Raw genomic sequence first — 20903 nt, 5'->3', positions numbered from 1 at the left:
ATATATATATATATATATATATATATATATATATATATATATATATATATATAAATGAAAATCAAAACAATTCATTCTTAACTCTCCTAGTGAAACAGAGTAAGTCATTATTTCATTTTATAATTTTTTCAATGCATGTAAAATATCTATAGAATTGTAAAAATGATGTGTTTAGGAATTCCAACATGATAAGGCTTTTTTTTTTTCATGCGATGATTTTATAAAACATACAGATAGTTCAACTCAAGTAATTCAATTGTAAAACAATGACTTTTCATTTGAATTTGACTTGGTAGAACATCATTTTCTCAATCAACCCAGTAAAGACAATTTCGCTATAAAATAATTCAATTAAGCAAGTAGGAATATATACCTATATATATATATATATATATATATATATATATATATATATATATATATATATATATATATATATATATATATAACATATTAAAGTTTACAATACAAAGTAATATTACGCTACATATATTGTCTAAAGGCCTGTAATGTAGAGACACTCGATGACATAACTCTATCATCATTCAATATCGTAGTATTTGATTGAGTTTCTTCGTCGTTGGTTTTCCTAGTTTCAATTTCTTTCCGTTTCATTAACAGCATCAGTACATCTAACAGAAGCGGAAGAAAAAAAACCGCGTGAACAATTCCAAAACTGACAACAAGGAGCATGACTTTTCCAAAGGACTGAAATATATAACTCTCGGAAAAGAATAGCATAACAATACCAAGCAAGGACGAAAATGCAGCATTAAATACTGGTCCTCCAGATTGATCAAGGGCAGATTTGAGCACTTCGCTTTCTGACCTTGAGGATAGAAATGAATGGCAAATATGTACAGCGAAGTCTACTGAAAAGCCGACGCTCATTACAGATGTATCATTGTTACAGAGCTAAGGGTAAGATTCCAGTAGTACATGAAACCAAAAATACCAACCATTATGCTAATAACAGTTGATGCCACAATTATAACTAACAAAGATTTCGGCATGAAAATAAAAGTGACGGCCAAAATCACAACAATAGATGTACCCACTGTTAGCAAGGTACTTGGTAGTATTTGTACGTACTGCTCAAAAAATATAAATGCAGGCGTATAGAAAAAAATTAACTGGAAACTTTCACTAACTTCATGCAATCTTTCCATCAGGGCACCTTGATCTGATGACGATTTTAAATTGAGGTTTTATGTAAAATTTTGAAGATTTTATTTTTAATTTGGAATTGCTAAAGACTATATCATTTGAAAAGCGAGGTTCAGTGTTAAAAAAAGATTTTAAACCAGTGACAAATTTCGTTTCTGTCCTGACGTCATAGAGAGGTGATTGTTTGTATGCAGTTAACCAATTGATTTCAAATGTATCGTCAAATCCCGCATCTACCTTAGCCTTAGTCATGATGCTTGAAATGTGAGACTGTGTTGACAGTGAATAGGTATTTTCATTTTTAACACATACAGCAATTACGGGCTCAAAAGTAAAAAATCATTGTCCCAGGTAGTGTATGCATGAAAGTAAGATCTTTTTCGAGAGGTCTTTCTACATCATCTCTTGATTGTGGAATATTTCCAGTCATCTATCTATCTATCTATCTATCTATCTATCTATCTATCTATCTATCTATCTATCTATCTATCGTGTTTTTGCTGTTCTGTGAAGAATCTCTTTCCTTTATTCCCATGCAGCATATACAAAAATGTCGTCTTTTTGATGTACGGGTTTCATTGAGACAAATTGCAGGACACGTCAAAACAGCTGGTTCATGTAACAAAACATTACTGCAACTCCTGAAAATATAAACAAAGGACATCTAACTATGATGCTATCGATATTGAAGATGCGAAGAAAAATAAAGGATATATTACTTACCTGTATAAATACAAAAAGTTCGTATGCTTTGAAACACCGAGGTGGCCCCAACACCAAATGCAAGGAGATCAGTAACTGACGTTATGGTAATAGATATTCCGCTCGTCCTCAGCATGCTTTTCATCCTGTCTTCAATTGATGCTTCCGTCAGGGACGGTGCTCCCGCCATTCCAGACATCAGAATAAACATGTCATCAATATTGCTGAAAAGCATACAACACTCCACTTTATCATATGTAGGTAAAAGAGGTTTGCAAAATGATTTTGAATGTATGATTAAACTAGCATTACCTATTATCAAGAAAGGCCTGACTCCTACAATATTCGTGAACTTTATGCCAATCGCACTAACAAAATCAAACGCTGCTCCTATTCCTAAGACTGGTGTGATGACTCCTGCGATTCCCAGATTTGCTCTGTTTGCAATATTGTTACATTTTAGCCAAGACGATGCTAAAGCCTGGCAAGCATACGTCATCATTAACGTGAATGTCACACTAAAAATGTTATGTCACTGTCTGTAGATTTGTTAAGTTCTGTTTCGAACGACTCAGAATTAGCATAAGCAACATCTGTAAGATTATGTTTTAAATGGGTTATCTGATTGAGAAATTCATTTTCCCAAGTTTAGGTAAGAGAATTGTTTCGTTGCAGGTAATATCTCAATTTGACTCCAATGGTAGATGCAAGTTTTCCCTTTTGACTTCGGGCATTCGCAAATATTGGAGACAATAATAGAGAATTATACATAGGAAATGAGAAATTTCTCTAAATAAACTGTTGCTGAAATTCAGACCAAACCAACTCCACCAAGTACAGAACACCCAGAACTGCTGAACGCGCAAACATTATCAAATTTGTAAGCTGTTCCATCTGTTTCATAAACAACTACTAAGTTCTGTACAAACTGGTTGATATTATTTATTTCATCAACATATCGTTGATTCATGATGTCTGGCTTGTTTTTGGAAATCATCATTTCATCTACGTATCTTCCAAATGTTTCAAGCTGGTATGACTCGAAATTGCTCGTCGTTGGATCTTAGTACACGTTTTTAAGAAACTCTCTGTCTAACGCCTACCTGTTACTTGGAGTGTACAACACCTCAACATTGTTTTCAGTTGAAAGCTTCAACAATCCAATTAGAAACAGACTATTTACTACCACACATATACTCATGAGTATTTTGGGATAATTTGATATAAAAGATCCCAATTTTTCAAATAGAGTTCCAAAGAAATCCTCATATCTTTTACGACACTTTTGAAGTTCCTCCATTTTGAAGATTGAACACACTAGAACCTAAGATGGGAAGCAAAATATATAAAATGATAGTTTCTAAAGTATCGGATCAAAAGATACACGGTTATAAGATGAGATATAAATAAGCACTAAAAATAACCAACGACACGAACAATAGAGTAAAATATTGTCAAATTTTCGGAACAACCCGTCCCTTCTTCAGGACAACAAAATAAAAACTACATAAGAAAGAAGAAAAACATCTACAAAACTAGCACTAAACTACAAACTAAATAATATATCAAAACTTGATAATGTATAAACACCGGATCAAAACGTGGCAGCTACATCTTTGTATTTAAGATTTCGAGCCCGAGAATTTATTTTTATTTATTTATGTTTTTATATTTATTTATTCATTTTATTTTATTTTTTTTTTTATTTTTTTTTTCTTTCTCGGGCTAGAAATCTTAAATACAAAGATGTAGCTGTCACGTTTTGATCAATTTTTAAAATATGGGCTTAACCAGTTTATATGAATCATTTGTGATACGATTTGGCATACATTTGAACTTATTTTCAGAATCAATTTTTATAGCATAAAAATATTCGAAAACTACATAATTTCCTCGTTTATTCAATACACACTGAACCCGATAAAGAACCCAAACATTAAGAAATTGGAATATAGCAAATTCATTTTCTCAAAAATATGTCAACCAGACACTACAAAGGTGTAAACTTGATTTAATATTATTCCTCAAACGCATAAAGAAAAAAAGTGGAAAACTGAAGTGGGATAGACAAACGGACGGACGAACAGACAGACGTACGGACGAATGCAGAGGAAAGCTAAAGTCCCCTCCAGTGAAACCGGCAGGGGACTAATAACTACCACTCCCCCTCGGTTTTCTCTCAAGAATTTTTATCTTCCGTTTTTTTTTTACTGACTTTATCTTCTTTTTACAAGTAGTATACAAGTAAATTTGTTCATGATTTATATGTGTAATTTAGTAAATCTGTAACTAATTGACCTGTAACATTGAAGGTTGTGTGCGCTTGTATTCTTTTGTACTGTTATTGACAAGAAATAAATTTTGAAGAAAATTAAAAATTAATAACGTCAAGAATCCATGAATAACTTTACAGGTGTGCTGCAAATGTTCGTACATCAGGCTCTTTGGCATGTGCTGTCTTTAGAAGTGATTACCATTTTGCATTAGATTTTCAGATCTATATCAATATGTAATTAGTTCGTATACTAAATATTATCGCTTTACGACAAGTTTAATGATTTATTGCAATGTTCAATATTTCTTTTGGATAAACTGTCTTGTCACTTCACATATCTTGGTCGCGATGCGGCGAATTTTTACGATTTATTCCAACTTTGACATTTTGCTTTGGTCAACCGTTTTATTCCATCTACACAGTTTACGTTTGTTGTTTGACTTGAAAGGTGTGAATATCTCACAACTAAATGATATGTGTTTGAAAATCTTATTTAACGTCAAGCTTCAATTATGAAGAAAATATATGACCCTTTTAATATGTATAACACTACCACGCGTATCTTACGTAAGTAGTGTACACGTTAAGTAAAAGTCTTAAGTGATCGTATAGTGGTTTTATTCGACAAAAAGAAAACTAAATACACAGTCCTAATTCGGGGAAGTCAGAGAGAGAGATGTTGAGAGTTCGAAAGAGCGTCGGAATTTACCTAACTTGCAAGAAGTTGGTAGTTTTATAATATTTGGGGAAAACGACTATCAAAGTAATACAAGTGTTCATTGGGTGTTGAAAAGCTCCTTAAGAGGGCGCCCCCACCTTATTACTATGATGCTCCAAGATGGCGTCAAGCTTGTCAGTCAAGAACCCGCCCTTATTCAGTGTACTTAGGGTCAATCAAGGTTGCAACAGAGATTTACTAGTGGGAGGGTCACTGTATCGTGACTACAGTGGTAGCAACGTTATTGTTGACAAACCACACGCACGATTCTGATACACGAACGATCACGCACGATACACGAACGATCACGCACGATACACGGACGATCACTAACTTACCGAATCTTCACGATACACGAACAAAAACGATAAAACACGCAATCGAACGATTCTACACCATTAAACACGCAAAATCAAAATTAATTTTTAAGATTAGAATAAAGGAAACGTATTACTTTAATTTGTATTGCTTTAATATGTTTGTGTGTTATTGAGAAGCAGCATGTACTTTAGTCATGCACTGTTTTGTATTTTACGAGTTAACACTTTTACACATCCATACACAAATATAAAGGATTCACACACAAATTAATTTTTTGTCTCCATAACAAATATTAACTTCTATCACAAGTTAAAGAAAATTACGTGTAATAGAAATGAAGATAATGCATAAACTACACGAAATTATTTACATACGAGTTGACTTTTTATGTAATTTAATTCTCTTACGTACAATTTAATTATGCGGGATACAGGTAAATTTGTTACCTTGATCCATAGAATTTCGATTTTTCACATCCAATATATTCATTATTTACAGTACATAATTGATTTATTTCTATTTATTCTAAATTTTAAAGCGTCTAAATGAATTTTATTTCAAACAAATGTATACAATCTACTTAATAATAATGCGTATCGTATTCTCATTTAAAAGAAAAACGTTGGGAATAATCGTTTAGTTTAAAACGGGGAATGGGTAAGCTTGGCCGCTCTCATTCAACGTGTCGCTTTTGCTAATATGATTGAAATTATTTGTCAATGCACAATTAATGCTTGATATAGGCTGATTATAAAATTAAGCAAACCTTACTCGACCGAAGAAAGGATTGAATGAGCTATGGAAATAAAAAAATGTATTAAACAACGATAGAGAGAGTGAATGTTAACAACTGTCAATGTTCTTATATAAAAAAAGTTTAAAATTCACATTGTTTTAGAAAAACTACTTGTCTTTGTTTTAAGAATAAATCCTGGCATTCCGTAAAAAAAGTTACAAAACGAAAAAACCGCACGATCACGCGCGATCACGCACGGTAAAAAACGCAAACCAATTTTCCTGATACACGCACGATCCCGCACGTTACACGAACGATCACCCACGTTACACGAACTATTAAACACGATTGGCTTGTCAACAATAACGTTGTTACCACTGTAATTACGGTCATCTACCTGAGCCGATCAAAGGGCTAATTGATTCGATTAGCCGAATGATGTATGTAATTATTTAGTTTATCTCAAACCTTACCCCCTCAGGATATTTGTGTACAAATCGGGAACATAATGTCCAAATTGGAGACAAACTGACCAGCAAGGATTTAATTACGGTCATTAAAGGATCATCACCTCAAAACCATACACCCCATAAATATGTAAACATGGTAGCTATTGACTCTCTCTCTGATCTTCCTCCAAAGCAATAAAGTCTTTGATGGACACATAATATTCGTGATTCGATTTACATGGAATATACATTAAATAAAGGTATTTACTTTACGAAAGCATTCTATACTGATTCTGAAATTAAATGATAAGTCAAATCACCAAAAGTTCAAAGAATAATATGTAACGTCCAATCAGTATAGTCAAAGTTATAAGATACGTAAAATATAAAGTCCAATCACCAGTGTTCGATTATATAATAATAGGTAAATATAAAGTCCAATCACCAGTGTTCGATTATATAATAAAATGTAACAAGGGCTATTTTGTTACATATGTGCTTATTCATTATTTCAACACTAGTTCCGATGAAAAAAAAATGGCTGCATAATTTTTTCAATATTTTTTTCTCTAAACCAAATTATTCTTTAATTTTTTGTATGAATAAGTGATTCTCGATTGCGTGTATTGTAATTCGATTCCTAAGTCCTGATAGAAGGGAATTTTTTTTTAAATAGTCTGATACAAATTATTATGAATTTTATACATTGTGCTCAGTTTTGCTAAATTTCGTCTCTGAAAGAGGCATCTAACCTGTTTCTAAACAAAGGGACTCTCTTGAAGATAATATGGGTAAGCCTATGATGATTCTTGCTGCATAGAGTTGAACTTTTTCTAATTTTTCGACATCTTGTAACGAACAACCATCCCAGACAACAGAGCAGTATTCAATTAAAGGTCGAATAAAAGTTATGTACATTTTAGATAAGGTATTTCTGATAAGGTATTTCTACCTATGCTAAATTTGAGCTTCTTCAACAGGCCTAGTCTTTGGTATACATTTTAAACAATATTATCAATATACTCTGACAAGTAAAGGTTCTGACAAAAAAATAATCCTAAGTGTTTGTGTGATGAAACATATTCTAATCGACTTTTTTGGAATTGGAGTTTGGGAGTGTAAACATTTGTTTTGAGTGTAAAAAATATTGCTTTTGATTTGGATGGATAAAATTTTAACAGGCAATTGGATGACCAGTTTTCTAGAACTTTCAGATCATGATTCAGGACATATTCAATATTGGCAACATTGTATGCAGAAGATTGTAAAGAGTTATCATCAGCGAACTGTCTACACAGTGAAAGCATATTTTTTGGCACATCGTTATCATATATCAAAACTAGAACAGGGCCAAGAACTGAGACCTGTGGTACACCAGCATTGACTCCTCTGCAGGAGTATAATATATTCTGATACATAACTTTTTGTTAATGATTACATCAGTAGCTTTCAAACCAATTAAAATTATTGCCACATACACCATATGTTTGTAAGTTAAAAAATAGATCTTTGTGCCACACTCTGTCAAAGGCTTTTGACAAATCACAAAAAACATACAACAAAATTTCTCTTCATCTATGGCTTTAACAATACTGTAATATGTTTTAGTAACTGATATAAAGTTGAATGGCCAGGCAAAAAACTAGCTTGATATTTATAAAATAAGTTATTTTTAATAAAATAATTGTAGACATGTTTGAATATAATTCTTTCCATTATTTTGCTAACACAGCTCAAGAGTGATACAGGTCTGTAGTTTGTTGCTACAGAAGGATCGTCCTTTTTAAACAATGGTAATACATGAGCAATTTTCCAATTATTTGGATACACATTTTCAGTTTAAGATTTGTTGAATAACAGACATATTGGTTTGGCAACAGAATGTAAAGTAGATTTTAACATTTTGTGACTTATTGCATCGGGACCTATGGCTTTGTTAACAGGGAGTATTTTTATTATATCAATAACTTCTTGCTCCTCAATAGTAACATTGTTTAATTTGTCATTACATATGTGATACAATTGAGGTAGTTGACTTAAAGTGTCATAAACGTTTGGAACAGATGAAAAATATTTGTTTAATACATCAACTTTTTCTGTATAGGGAAAAGCAATATTAAATTCACCCGTATCAGACGTATACTGTATTGGTGGAATGTCTTTCGTTGGATTTGAATAAAAGGCGTCTTTAATTAACTTCCAGTATAATTTGTTATTAGACGGGGTCACGTGACCCCATCTATTCGTTTACTGTCAGCCGAAGTCTCAAACAGGAAGGCACGCGTAGAACAAATAAATTGAGTCTACGAGTAAGAAAATAGTGCAGAAAGCTTTCATGCATTTCAGTAAATATGTATCATAAAAACACGCATAAAATCTTTTTAAGTCCTCTGTGTATAAACAAAATTCTATTTTGAAAATAAACAAATAGTTTTATTGATCAAAATATTCTTGCTCGGGTTCAAATGTGGAATGAGTAACGTAACTGAATGCACAGCGCCGTTGACGATTCATTGGTGTACGAGCTCATTAATCAATAGAAGAGGTTGATGGTGGAATCAAAATTAAAGTTCCCAAACGCAATGTGCCATTTTTGAAAAGTTGTGAATTTCATTTTGACAATCTTTCACCTGAATGCTACCAAACTTCATGCGCAAACCGAAGTTAAAATCGGGACGTGTTATATACAGATGTTTTACAAATTAAATAGGTGTTTTATTGGCGTCCAGTCTACTTGCGGTATGACTGCTGTTCGTCTCTAAAGGAATTTTGTACAGAGAAAATAAAAGCAAATCTGAATTTGCCTTCTCGTTCGTTGGCTCTTTATATGATTAAACTGAATTTAAACTTTAAACAATGCATTGTAAGCAAAATCTATAATAGATTTTACATTTACGAATACTTATACATCATATAAAATATACAATCTTATCGATTGAAAAACCATGTTAAATGTTAATGTTCATGTTTTCCAGCTTAGTTGGAATCAGGCTTGGGGTGAATTACATTGTAAAATAATGCATTACATTACTCTTACTTCATGAATTAGGGCATTTAATTACCATTACCTTTCCTTAATTTTTTTGAAATAATGCAGTACATTACATGAGTAAAGTAATGCATTACCATTACTTTGTGAAAAGTCAATCAGTTTTAAAAAGTAATTTAAAAACTAAATAGAGAATTTTTGTAAATAATTCATAAATAAAACATGCTTAAAATATTTACAGGTTCATGTTCACTATCAGGTTCAAATTTAATGACTTATACAATATTGCGGTTGCACTTGTAGTTCTCAAAGTAAGGTTGATTCCGTAACATTTACACGCTAATGGTGGAGTTGACAATCTCTGTTATTTATGTCTCTGATTTTCGGAGTATGATTTTTAATCAAAGGAACGGTTGTATCGTAATTCGTGTAGGTGATGCACGAGTTTACACAAAAAGTAGTAAGTGGCGAACAGATTTATTTTTACCTATGAATTTTGCATGAATTGCAAATGAAGAAAACCGTGTCAGATAAGTCGGTCTAAAAAAATCAAAATGGCGACCGTGACAAATCTTTTTATTGTCAAAGTTCTTGGAATTTTATTGTAAAAAAAAGATTTCTAACGTCAGGTGCCTGTGTTTGTTATCGGTATACAAATGTTCACTTTGTTTGTTAATTCAGCAGTTTTAGAGTTTTCGGGGTTTTCGGATATCGTCCGACTTGTGGATTTTCCCTTGGATCAAAAAATTGAATAAATCTAATGATTAAAATTATCTTCTTTGATGTAGTTGCTTGATTTTCCCGGTTAGTAATTTTCAAAAGTTTTCCTTGGTGTCTTATTTTATAGTGACCGATTTTGCAGGCATACATTCACGTGCAAGCTTTAAATATAGTGAAGTAAAGTTTTCAGTTGCAGTATTGACATTTTCTGCGTTGCTTATTACGTTGCGCCAGTCGCATTTATTAATTAGTTTGCTAAGTTTGTCAAAATCCGCATCTTTGTATCGCCAGACATTACGTTTGTATCCACGATTAATTTTGTATTTCATAGTAACGCACACATAGGTTGCCTTGTGATCGCTAGGCCGCGCCTCTACGTTTAAAGTTCCGGATTCAGTTACGTCAATGTGTTCTGTTGTAAAAATTGGGTCAACAAGTGTTCGTGAGGAATTCGTGATTCTCGTAGGTTCATGGATTTTGTTGACTAAGTGAGTGTTGGATATTAGTCTGAGTCTTTTGTCAGGATGGGTATCATAAATTATGTTGATTTTACACAAATCAGAGTGAACAACTGTAACCACCGAGTTTTGATAATACATGTATTCCCCCAACCAATTGATACAACAACAAAACGTTAAAAACAAAATAATGCGACGTAGTGTCTTAAAAAAGTGTAAAATTTGATCTTTTAACGAGATACATGAAACTGTTAATCAAGGTTATTCCTCATTGTACAAAACTGATGACAAACTAACGGATTTTTGGGTGAGATGGTATGTATATGATTTACTTTGGTTCGGTATACTGTACTCAAAATCAACTGTTGTTATTGAAAAGTGACATTGTTTGACATGTTCTGTAAATTGACATTGTCTGACATCTACTGTAAATTGACATTGTCTAACATCTAAAGAAATTGACTGTAACTTACTGTAAATGTTGACATTGTCTGACATCTACTGTAAATTGACGGTAACTTACTGTAAATTGACTGTAACTTACTGTAAATGTTTCTTTCACTGACCTCCCCTGTATCCAATTTTACATTTCTACTGAGAAGCACTGTACCTCACTGCAAGCCACTTTACAGTCCCAATGACCTCCATCGTTTTCTACTGTATGCCACTTTACCATTTATCATTTCAATATTTTCAGTATGATTGTTTTTCTTCGATTTAGGACCATTTTAACAAGAGCTTGGACTTTAGGTAGTTGTGTCAAACAGCAATGTGACGTAAGCCTGTCTATTTCATTGTCAGCCACTCAGCCATGGCATTCTGAAATCAACAAGCTTTGTCTGGCTTTTGAGCAAGTACTACGCAATCGGTGTATATATCACTTGAATCCGCGTCATTTTTAACTTGTTTTGACGCAAGAAATAGATAGCTACGTCCTACTGAAAGTCCAAGGTCTTCTTAAAATAGTTCTACATTAATTAGCAGCATTTGCATAACGAAGATTTCATCAAGACGTTGAAATTTATTTAAAAGGTTTTGTTGACTAATTGACATTAAATCTTACGATCACATAGAAAAGTTATATTTTGTGTCTATTTTGCCAGAGAAAGAAACAAAAGGGTGTGTAAGTGTCAGTAAGTGTGTTTGTCCTTGTCAATTAAGGAATCCACAAAGCAGTTAATGAGGTGTGACCTCCCTAATCATGTTTAAATAATAATCAAAATAGCCCCAACAATGATCTATTTCAAAATCAAAACAATTACAAGCTCCAAACACAATTCATTCAAATCATGAAGCAAGGCTGCCGAAAAGTTCTTTACATATTTCTGATGATATTTTTCAAAATTATAAAATTTCAATCAAGTGCAATTCTCGTATTACCAATAACAACCGAATAATTATGATGGCTAAAGGTGCAAGGTCAAGATTCCATCTAAACTCGTTAACGTCCAAGAAAAAAACTTGTTTATATACATATGTAACAGAGCTCTATATAATTGCTTATAATTTGACATTTGAATAAGCAGTAGAAATTATAAAATGTTATTTTATGAAGATTGAAATATGAAGTCTAAAATTTTCATATCAATCATCATGAAAATACCCCTTTAACTCTAAAACCAAATTTACTTGAAGGGTTTTTATACGATATGTTCAGAACAGTTACAATGCGCATTTTAATGAATTTTTTTCTAAAGTATTCTATTAATAATCGATTACATGTTATAAAGTAATCGATTACTGGACAAACATGAGTGTAATCGATTAATTATCGATAACCCAAAATACCCCTAAGTGATCGATTATTAATCGATTAATTACTTGAGTAATCGCGCCCATGCCTGCTTATATATAAACAAAGGTCTAGCTTTAATTAAATTGTATTCTGACCATGATATATGTATATAATTTATATGCATTTAAAACTTATGCTAAAAAAATACACCTCACCCCAAGAAGGAAAAGAAAAATGATGTGTCAAATTTGTGTCGAATTAGATCATATTAACTATTTTTTCTTCAAACCATCAACCATATAAAAAATGAAATTAAGTGATGCACTTAATTGTTAAGAATTTCCTGTTTCTGGTGACAACAAATGTTTGAAAAGAAATAGTTATGCTCTTAAAAAATTAGATCATATCAAGTAAAATTTGGCAATATTTCATATAATCATTTAATTATTTGTTATGAATCCAAATTCATACAGATCTTACTCTTTTAAATTAAAATGAATTCATACTTACTTCTTGATTTGACATTATAATATTTTTTCTTAACCTCCACCCAGGTCTTCCTTTTGGTGTCGTATAGTCTACAATATTCAAGAAAACGCATGATCCACCCCTTTATTAGTGTCCACAAAACAGAGATAAAAATAGATCAGTCAGTTGCGGTTTTTTTTTCTGATAACCAATGCAACTATCCTTTTTTCTCATAATTAGTTTGTCTTTCTTCTAAGCACCTCAGTGTATTTATCGTAAAACGTTTCTTGTATAAATTTATTCAGTTGTGTGTATACGAGCAAAGAAAAATCACTTCGACGATGTTCTTAAACTGTTAAACCGATACGAATTTGTCAAATATATATTCTAAATTTTATACAAACGAGTATAGTTTTCCAGCAAAATTTCATACTAACGAATTCAATTTATCAGCAATCATTTGCCACTCCCTTTCTCGCGTTTCTTTTAGCTTTCCTTTAGCTCCGCTCCCTTTCATCATGCCGAACAAGGCCCCCGATCGTAATTTAACTTCCTCAATTAACAACACTTCTTCGTCATCTTGCCAATTTTGAGATCGTCGTTTTCCCATTATTGCTTTGTCGTCCATTTTTGTTTTTTTTAAATGAAAATGCAGACGATAAGAGGATATACTTACGTTTTGTTTACACGTAGTCCAATGCGTTTTATTGCTCTTTCAACACTAGAGAGAGAGCGAGAACATGAATTTGAGAAAATTCTCAACTCAAATCTTAAGAATTACTCAGCTAGGAATACTCTCAAGTAGCTTTATGGCGGTGGTTTTGAGAATATTCTTTTTTTTTTTTTTTTTTGTTATTAAATTTTTATTGTCATTTTCATAATTATTACAAGGAATCAAAGAGACAAAGCAAATATTTATTGGCACTCACACACCCTTTCATACACTTGCACACATAAATATCAGAAACACATTCTAATTGTTTACAGGAGAATTAAATTTCAAAAATATTTTTCCAGTTTGACCATTGTTTGTCAAATTTTAACATTACACATGATTTAATTGATATGTATCTTTCAACCTTATATTTGAAATAGATATATTGTATTGTTATACTTTCATGTTAAATACTGAAATCTGATTGGTTAAGACGCAGTTAATAATATTTACTATTACCCTCAGCGTTAGCAACGCACTTGGCAACGGGTAACATTTAAAAATGTTACATGCGCGAAAATTATGCGCGTACGGTTCGCTGTAGAATTCACGTCATTCCTATATAAAAGCAGTAAAATTTTCTTAAAAATTTTAAAAAAGACATTCAGTATAACAAAATAAATAGTGCCTGTTTGGGAGGATTACAGTTGAAATTGACACCCCTCGAAAACCATTGTCAACCTCCGCTTCGCGTCGGTTGACAATGGTTTTCTCGGGGTGTCAATTTCAACTGTTACCCTCCCAAACAGGCACTATTTATATAATAGTCCCTTTAAGTGAGGGATCTTTTTTTGTTTCAAACAGTTAAAAATATACTGTTTGGTATACAAAATTATAAAGTTTACAACTTTGTTACCCTGATTTAGAGGTATTTCACCAAATATTACATTATTAACATTAAATCCAATTCTATTTGTAGTTTTACAATAGACATGCATGCTGAGTTTATTCCATAATGGCAGTATTTCTAAACATTTAATAAATACATGTTGAATTGTTTCTACATCTTCTTTGCAAAAAGAACAACAATCATCAGTGCTAACATTGATTTTTTTAAGATAGTATTTTGTAGGTAACATTCTGAAAAGAATTCTGTACTGAAGCCATTGTACTGAGGTATCAGCACTTGTTTTAAAACATACTTTAAAGAACTCTTTAACAGCAACATTAATTTCTAGTTGCATGGATAGTTCAGTGTTCCATTTTTGAATGGACCTTGGTATAATATCTTTACTATTAATAAGATTGTACAAGGTTTTCGAACATTTTTCAAACAGTAAAACACATTCAAAGTAAAATGGAATGTATGGATAGTAATATTTTCTAACATCAGATCTTTTTATAGACTGAGATCTAAGGAAACTAGATATTGCATTAATAACACTGGTGTATAGCATTGTACATACATTAGACAGTCTATAATTTTGTGGAAAATCATGCTGTTTCAAAAACTGACCATCTTCATTTAGAAAGTCACCTATAGTTTTAATACCATGTTCATACCAATTATAGACAATGATAGGTTTATTACCAACACATATATTTGTATTGTACCAGATTGGCATAGCAAATACATTTGTTGTAGATAATGAATAGTCAATTGTTCTTAAAACTTTTAACCATGAGTGTAAAACATCTTTCCAAAAATAATTACTATGATTTATTATGTTTTGTACATATTTGTCACCAAAGTCTAACAAATACTTTACCACTTTGTTGCCATGAATGTCTAAAAATATATCCGTCCATGGTTTGTTATCTTTTGTTTACCTCTTTATCCATGCACATTTTAATGACACTAAAAAATTGTTAATATCCAACATATTAATACCACCTTTTAAGTAGTCTTGAGTAATGAGTTGTCTCCTGACTTTATCTATTTTTGAATTCCATATAAATTCATAAAAAAGATTGGTAAGGGAAGAAATAATTTCTATATCTGGACTTGGTAACGAAATAAAAAGGTGATTGAGTTTTGGAAGAAGAAATGTTTTAACTACAGTAACTCGACCAAAAGGAGTAAGAATTCTCCTTTTCCACTGTTGTATTAAAGCTTTGATTTAGGTATTTGAACACTATAATTTAGACTAACAATTTTTTCTAACTCAACAGAGAATTCTATTCCCAGCAGATTGAATTTTGTACAACCCCACTCCAGTTTCCATCTTGTATGATGGTATACTTGTTTAGAAAATTTTTTTGAACCTATCCACACAATTTTTGTTTTTGAACTATTTATCTGCAATCCTGAAAAAATTGAAAAAAGATCTATGGTATCCAGAGCAGCAAAAAGGGATTCTGAAGAACCATCAAGCACCAAGGTTGTGTCGTCAGCATATTGGGATATTTTATGTTCTTTTCCATTGGCTACAATGCCTCTAATATTTACATTTTTTGTAATAAGGATCGCTAATATTTCTGCACAAAGAAAAAAAGATATGGGGCAATCGGGTCGCCTTGTCTACAACCTCTATATATAGGATATTATTCAGATAGCACACCACACTGTAAAACAGAAGCTGTGATCTTGGTGTTTAGGATTTCTATCCAAGTGATTATGTTTTTACCGAAACCAAAATATTTTAAAACTTTGTAAATAAATTTCCAGGATATAGAATCAAAAGCTTTCTCAAAATCTATGAGCACCAGTAAACCAGGTATATTTTTAGACTCAGTGAAGGATAATAAATCATAGACAAACCTAGTATTTTCACCAATATAACGACCCTTAATGAAACCAGATTGGGTTTCCGATATTAAAAAATCTAAGGAGGATTTAATTCTATAACTAAGGCACCCTGAAATAAGTTTATAGAAAACATTCAAAAGAGTAATTGGGCGCCAGTTTTTTAAAAATTGCCTAGGCTTGTCACCTTTTGGAAGACATGTAATGATTCCAAGTCTTTGCGATATAGGCAGCTCCCTATTAGCAAAAATATGATTAACAGCTAAAACAATATGGTCTTTGAGATCCCTCCAGAAAAACTTAAAAAATTCTACTGTAAAGCCGTCACTTCCCGGTGATTTGTTGTTTTTCATATTTTTTAAAACAGTAAGTATTTCATTCTCAGATATACTACTCTCTAAAACTTTAGAGGTGTTTTTGTCCAACTTTGGAGCCCCCAAATTTTGTATCTATGTTGCTATCTATGGTATCTGAATCTTTGCTAGCATAAAGGGTTTTATAAAAAGTTCTGATCTGATCTAAGATTTCAAACTGATCATAAATAGTTTTATCATCAATTTCTACTTTTTTTTATATAGTTTTATTCAAAAAATTCCGCGATTCTAAAGAACAAAAATATTTGCTAGGCTTTTCCCCTTCTTCAACCCATTTTGCTCGTGATCTAATGATATGACCCTGTAATTTTTCTTTCCTTAACCTTTCGAGTTTCAACTTCTTTTCCTCTAAAAGATCGAAATCTATGTTACACATTGCCTCAATAGTCTCAATTTCTTCAAGCAAGATTTTTTCAAATTTATCTCTTTCTTTTTTCTTGTATGATGAGTATGAAATAGTGATGCTCCGAATTTCCATGAGAAGAACTTCAAGAAATAAGCTATGATTTTGAAAAATATTTAGATATTTAGATAAATATAGATTCTGTACTTCAAAAATAGTTTTTTTTCACTTTTTCAACATATATTTGATCTGTTAGAAGACTGTTGTTGAACTTCCAAAGCCCTCGACCTCTTGAAAATTTATTAAATTTCAGCTCTAAAACCACAGCTGAATGATCAGATCTATACCCAGGCTTAGTAGAGAACTTTTCTACCATATTTGTTAAACTTTCTGATATTAAAATGTAGTCCAAGCGACTTTGCTTCAGAGGATTTTTTTTTCGCCATGTATAGATTCTTCTGTCAGGATGAAGAATTTTTAAGTAATCAACTAACTGAATATCTTTCATAATATCTAATACCTTTTCTCTGGCTTTGGGGTTATTAATGTTACAATAATTGAATGTATCCACCTCTGGGTTCAAAACAAGATTATAATCCCCACATAATATAAAATAGTCATTGTCGGTATCTCTAACTTTTTCATAAAAACCCGGATTATCTACATTTGGGCCATATATATTTATTAAAGTTACATGATTGTCTTCAATGGTAGTATCAATAGCCGATAAGTTTCCATCGTCGTCCCTCATTTCATTGTGTATTTTAAACTCAAAATTGTTATTAAAAAAAATACTGACACCCCTAGAATTTGACTTAAAAGAATTAAAGATACATTCATAACCCCACTGAGTTTCAATAAGTGGCTCAATATCAGGTATAAAATGGGTGTCTTGTAAACACAAGATAGAGTAGCCTTGTTTTTTGTAATAATTAAGTACATCTTGTCTTTTTGAGCTCGTAGCTAAGCCCTGACAGTTTACAGACGCTATTCTTATGAGATCAGCCATTTCTAACAATCACAAAACAAAAAAAAATAGAAAATAAATGTCATGAAAAATTGACAGACTTTATGTTGTATATATAACTCTTCGTTCACTTGAACACATTGAGACTGTAGACAAACAAGGTTGACTATGTAAGAAATTAACCTGTAGTTTAATGGTAGTGAAATAGTGAGGTAAACTGGTATTTGGTAGTGAAGACGATAAAAAAAACACAACATTCATACACACACACTCACACGCTAATATGCACATTTCGATCCCGATCACAAAAGGTCCAAGTTTCGTTTCCAGATCCCGATCTTAACGATTGGAAAAACTGCTCCGCTGTTCCTCATGACGATGTTTGACTTTATCTGACACCTTGTCCAAGATGTCGAATCGATGCCTCTTCCCACCGTGGTCCTCCGCGAATACTTTGCCGTTACAGTACCACGCGCCTTTGATCCGCTCGTCCAGATTTAGAGTTTTGATGAGTTGCGCGTTCATCTGAGTCAGGTGGTCGTGCATCACAAAGCGCTTCTTAATTTCATCTTTGGAACGATTTTTGATCACTTTGATTTTTGTGTCTGTGTCGCGGAACTTCGCAATGACGGGGCGCGGTCCTCCTCTGTTTCCTTCCGGTACTCTATGTATGGCTAATACGTCAGACGCGTCCAGATCTATGTTGACCGTCTCCTTCAGAATTCTACAGAGATCGGAAAAGAAAAAGATGCTATTTTTGACATGCGCATGTGCGCAAGGATTAGGTGAAGCAGGATTATTACAGTTGGGGGAGTTATCTCACTGTGCATTCTTCTTCAATAAATGGAACTTACCACACCGGGTAGTAAGTTCACTTTCTTTTGTTGAAATCACTGCTTTGTGTATTTGGACATGCATTTATTTCTTTGGGTATATCTAATTAAAATCTATTGTTTGTTCAACCTCAGGAAAATCCTGGAACTAACACATAACATACAGGATATACAGAGCAGGTGTGTGTTTTGTCCAGACGCACGCTATGCTTTTTTAAATAAATACTTTGCATAAATATTAGGTATATTTATCCATTGATCAGAGTTGATTAAATTGTCATTAAGTTAATACCTTTTGTTGGTAAAGTAAGCACAATACTGATTAAAAAATCTCATGATCTAAAAATGGATTAAAGGTGGCTTGAGAAGTTTGGACATTAGAGACCTATAAGTTGTCCTTAAAGGTGGATTAAAGGTTTCTTAAAATTGGCCTTTTAACTGCCTTTAAGCACCTTTAAGCCATCTTTACGCTTTCTATAAGCCAATTTTAAGGCGTACTTAAAGATGGCCTTCATCTGTGAAAATATAGGTAAATTCATAAATAATATTTACCACAGATAGCATGAAATGCTATACAAGCAATCTGTCACATTAATGCTCTCCGTTTTCAAAAAATCGATTTTAGTTGGCGAAAGCAGCGAATTTATATCTGTGTCTTGTCGCAAAAAATTTAGTTCCATCATTGATTAGGATTTAACCATGAAATTTCTTCAAAATCTTCTCAAAGACAAATGGTGAGATATTATTATTATTTAGAGTCAAAAAACAATAGTTGAAATATCGATATTTGATATTCAAGTTTATTTGACAATTTAACTTATTTTGTTGGTACTGAGTTTCTATGTTATAAGTAATTCACACCAAGCAGCAAATGTTTACCAAATAAGATATTTCACAGGTTCAAACCCATTTTTATATGATTGAATTATATGAAACTGCTGGACTGTGTATGCATTGAAATAACAAAACCATAACATATAAAAGAATCATTTTTTATCTGATTACCTGGAAACCTTATTTCACTTTTTAACAAGTAGATGTTCTTTAGAATTTGAACTCTGTTACCAATAACAGTAATATCAACTCGATTGAAATCGTTGAATAATGCAAATTGATTTTTCATTCTGTAACCTGTCAACATGGCTTAAGCGCTTTAATTTTAAACAGAATATAATACTTGGCGTTTTACTTTGGAAAGTCAAGCTGTGTCCTTTGACATGCAATGTATATTTATTTCTGAAAATGTTGCATATGCACAGGTCAGTATGACTATCAACATTATTTATGACACTATGTTAAAGAAGACATCATTTCTGTTGCTTAGGTTTCTTATTTCTTACATTCCATCATTGTCAGAAAAATTTCTCTAGCATTGCTGTTTTAATCCTCTTTCACATGCAATGTTAATGGGTGTTTATTACTTAGAATTAGACTTTTGAAAAAATAGATTGTTATAAAGTCCAATGATATGAGATCGTTTTGTTCGAAACACATTAAGTTTCTTTTACATGAGGTAATAATGGCATTTTTTCAAATCATTTTATGGAATGGCGCTCAACCATGAATATATTTGCGCCAAAAAGATGGAATTCGGACTCAATTTTCTGACTTTGTTTTCCAACTAAAATCTTGTTGCAACTCTATAATAAAACGTAACGTTTTTATCTATCAGTCAATGTGATTTTGCGTGGTTGGTTTTATCTCATTGATTGTCTTTCGTAATTGTATGACATGCACAGAGAAAAACATTAAAAAAAATCCACTAAAAGCTTGAATTGACAGCATTTCTCAAAATTTTATTTTATTATGTTTTATAGTCAGTAGAATGAGATCAATTAAGGTAGTTTAAGACTGTTTGTTATATGTTATCATCAGTGATGTGTTTTAAATATTGAATTAAGAAAAGATAGAATTAGAAAACTTTATAGAGGATTTTGGAACTAGAATGCTTCTAAAAATTGTTGATCAAAACTTGATATTTTTAAAAAATGTATTCTGTCCTTTAATTGTATTTACTGTTTTAAAGAGTTTCATGAATAATATTTCACAATTTTGAAAATCAATTTGATGGTGTTAAATTTTGATAGACTTTAAGGATTATTCACAAAAATATTCAGACAACATACTTTATTTAAAAAAAAGTTCATTAACCTATTTTGTAGAAATTAAAAAAAAAATATTCTACAATCAAAGTTCTTTAACATACATTGGTAACATAGGTATCATAATTATATTTAGAACAATTTG

The 20903-nt window shown here is 31.9% G+C and overlaps 1 protein-coding gene and 1 pseudogene across 1 annotated transcript in view; one reads left to right on the top strand and one right to left on the bottom strand.

Annotated features, from left to right (window-relative positions):
- Window positions 1–483: 483 nt before the first annotated feature.
- On the bottom strand, window positions 484–13483 carry LOC128175576 (patched domain-containing protein 3-like; annotated as a pseudogene).
- Window positions 13484–18647: 5164 nt separating this feature from the next.
- Window positions 18648–20903, top strand: part of LOC128177924 (U-Asilidin(12)-Dg3b-like) — a 29646-nt gene continuing 27390 nt past the window's right edge. Inside the window, exon 1 of the transcript XR_008242885.1 lies at window positions 18648–18688. The gene's annotated coding sequence lies outside the window, so the exon portion shown is untranslated. The remainder of the gene's footprint in view (window positions 18689–20903) is intronic.

The sequence above is a fragment of the Crassostrea angulata genome, chromosome 3, assembly GCF_025612915.1.
Source record: "Crassostrea angulata isolate pt1a10 chromosome 3, ASM2561291v2, whole genome shotgun sequence".
Lineage (NCBI taxonomy): Eukaryota > Metazoa > Mollusca > Bivalvia > Ostreida > Ostreidae > Magallana > Magallana angulata.
The sequence above is the reverse complement of the archived record's forward strand: the minus strand, read 5'-3'. Positions and strand labels throughout refer to the sequence as shown.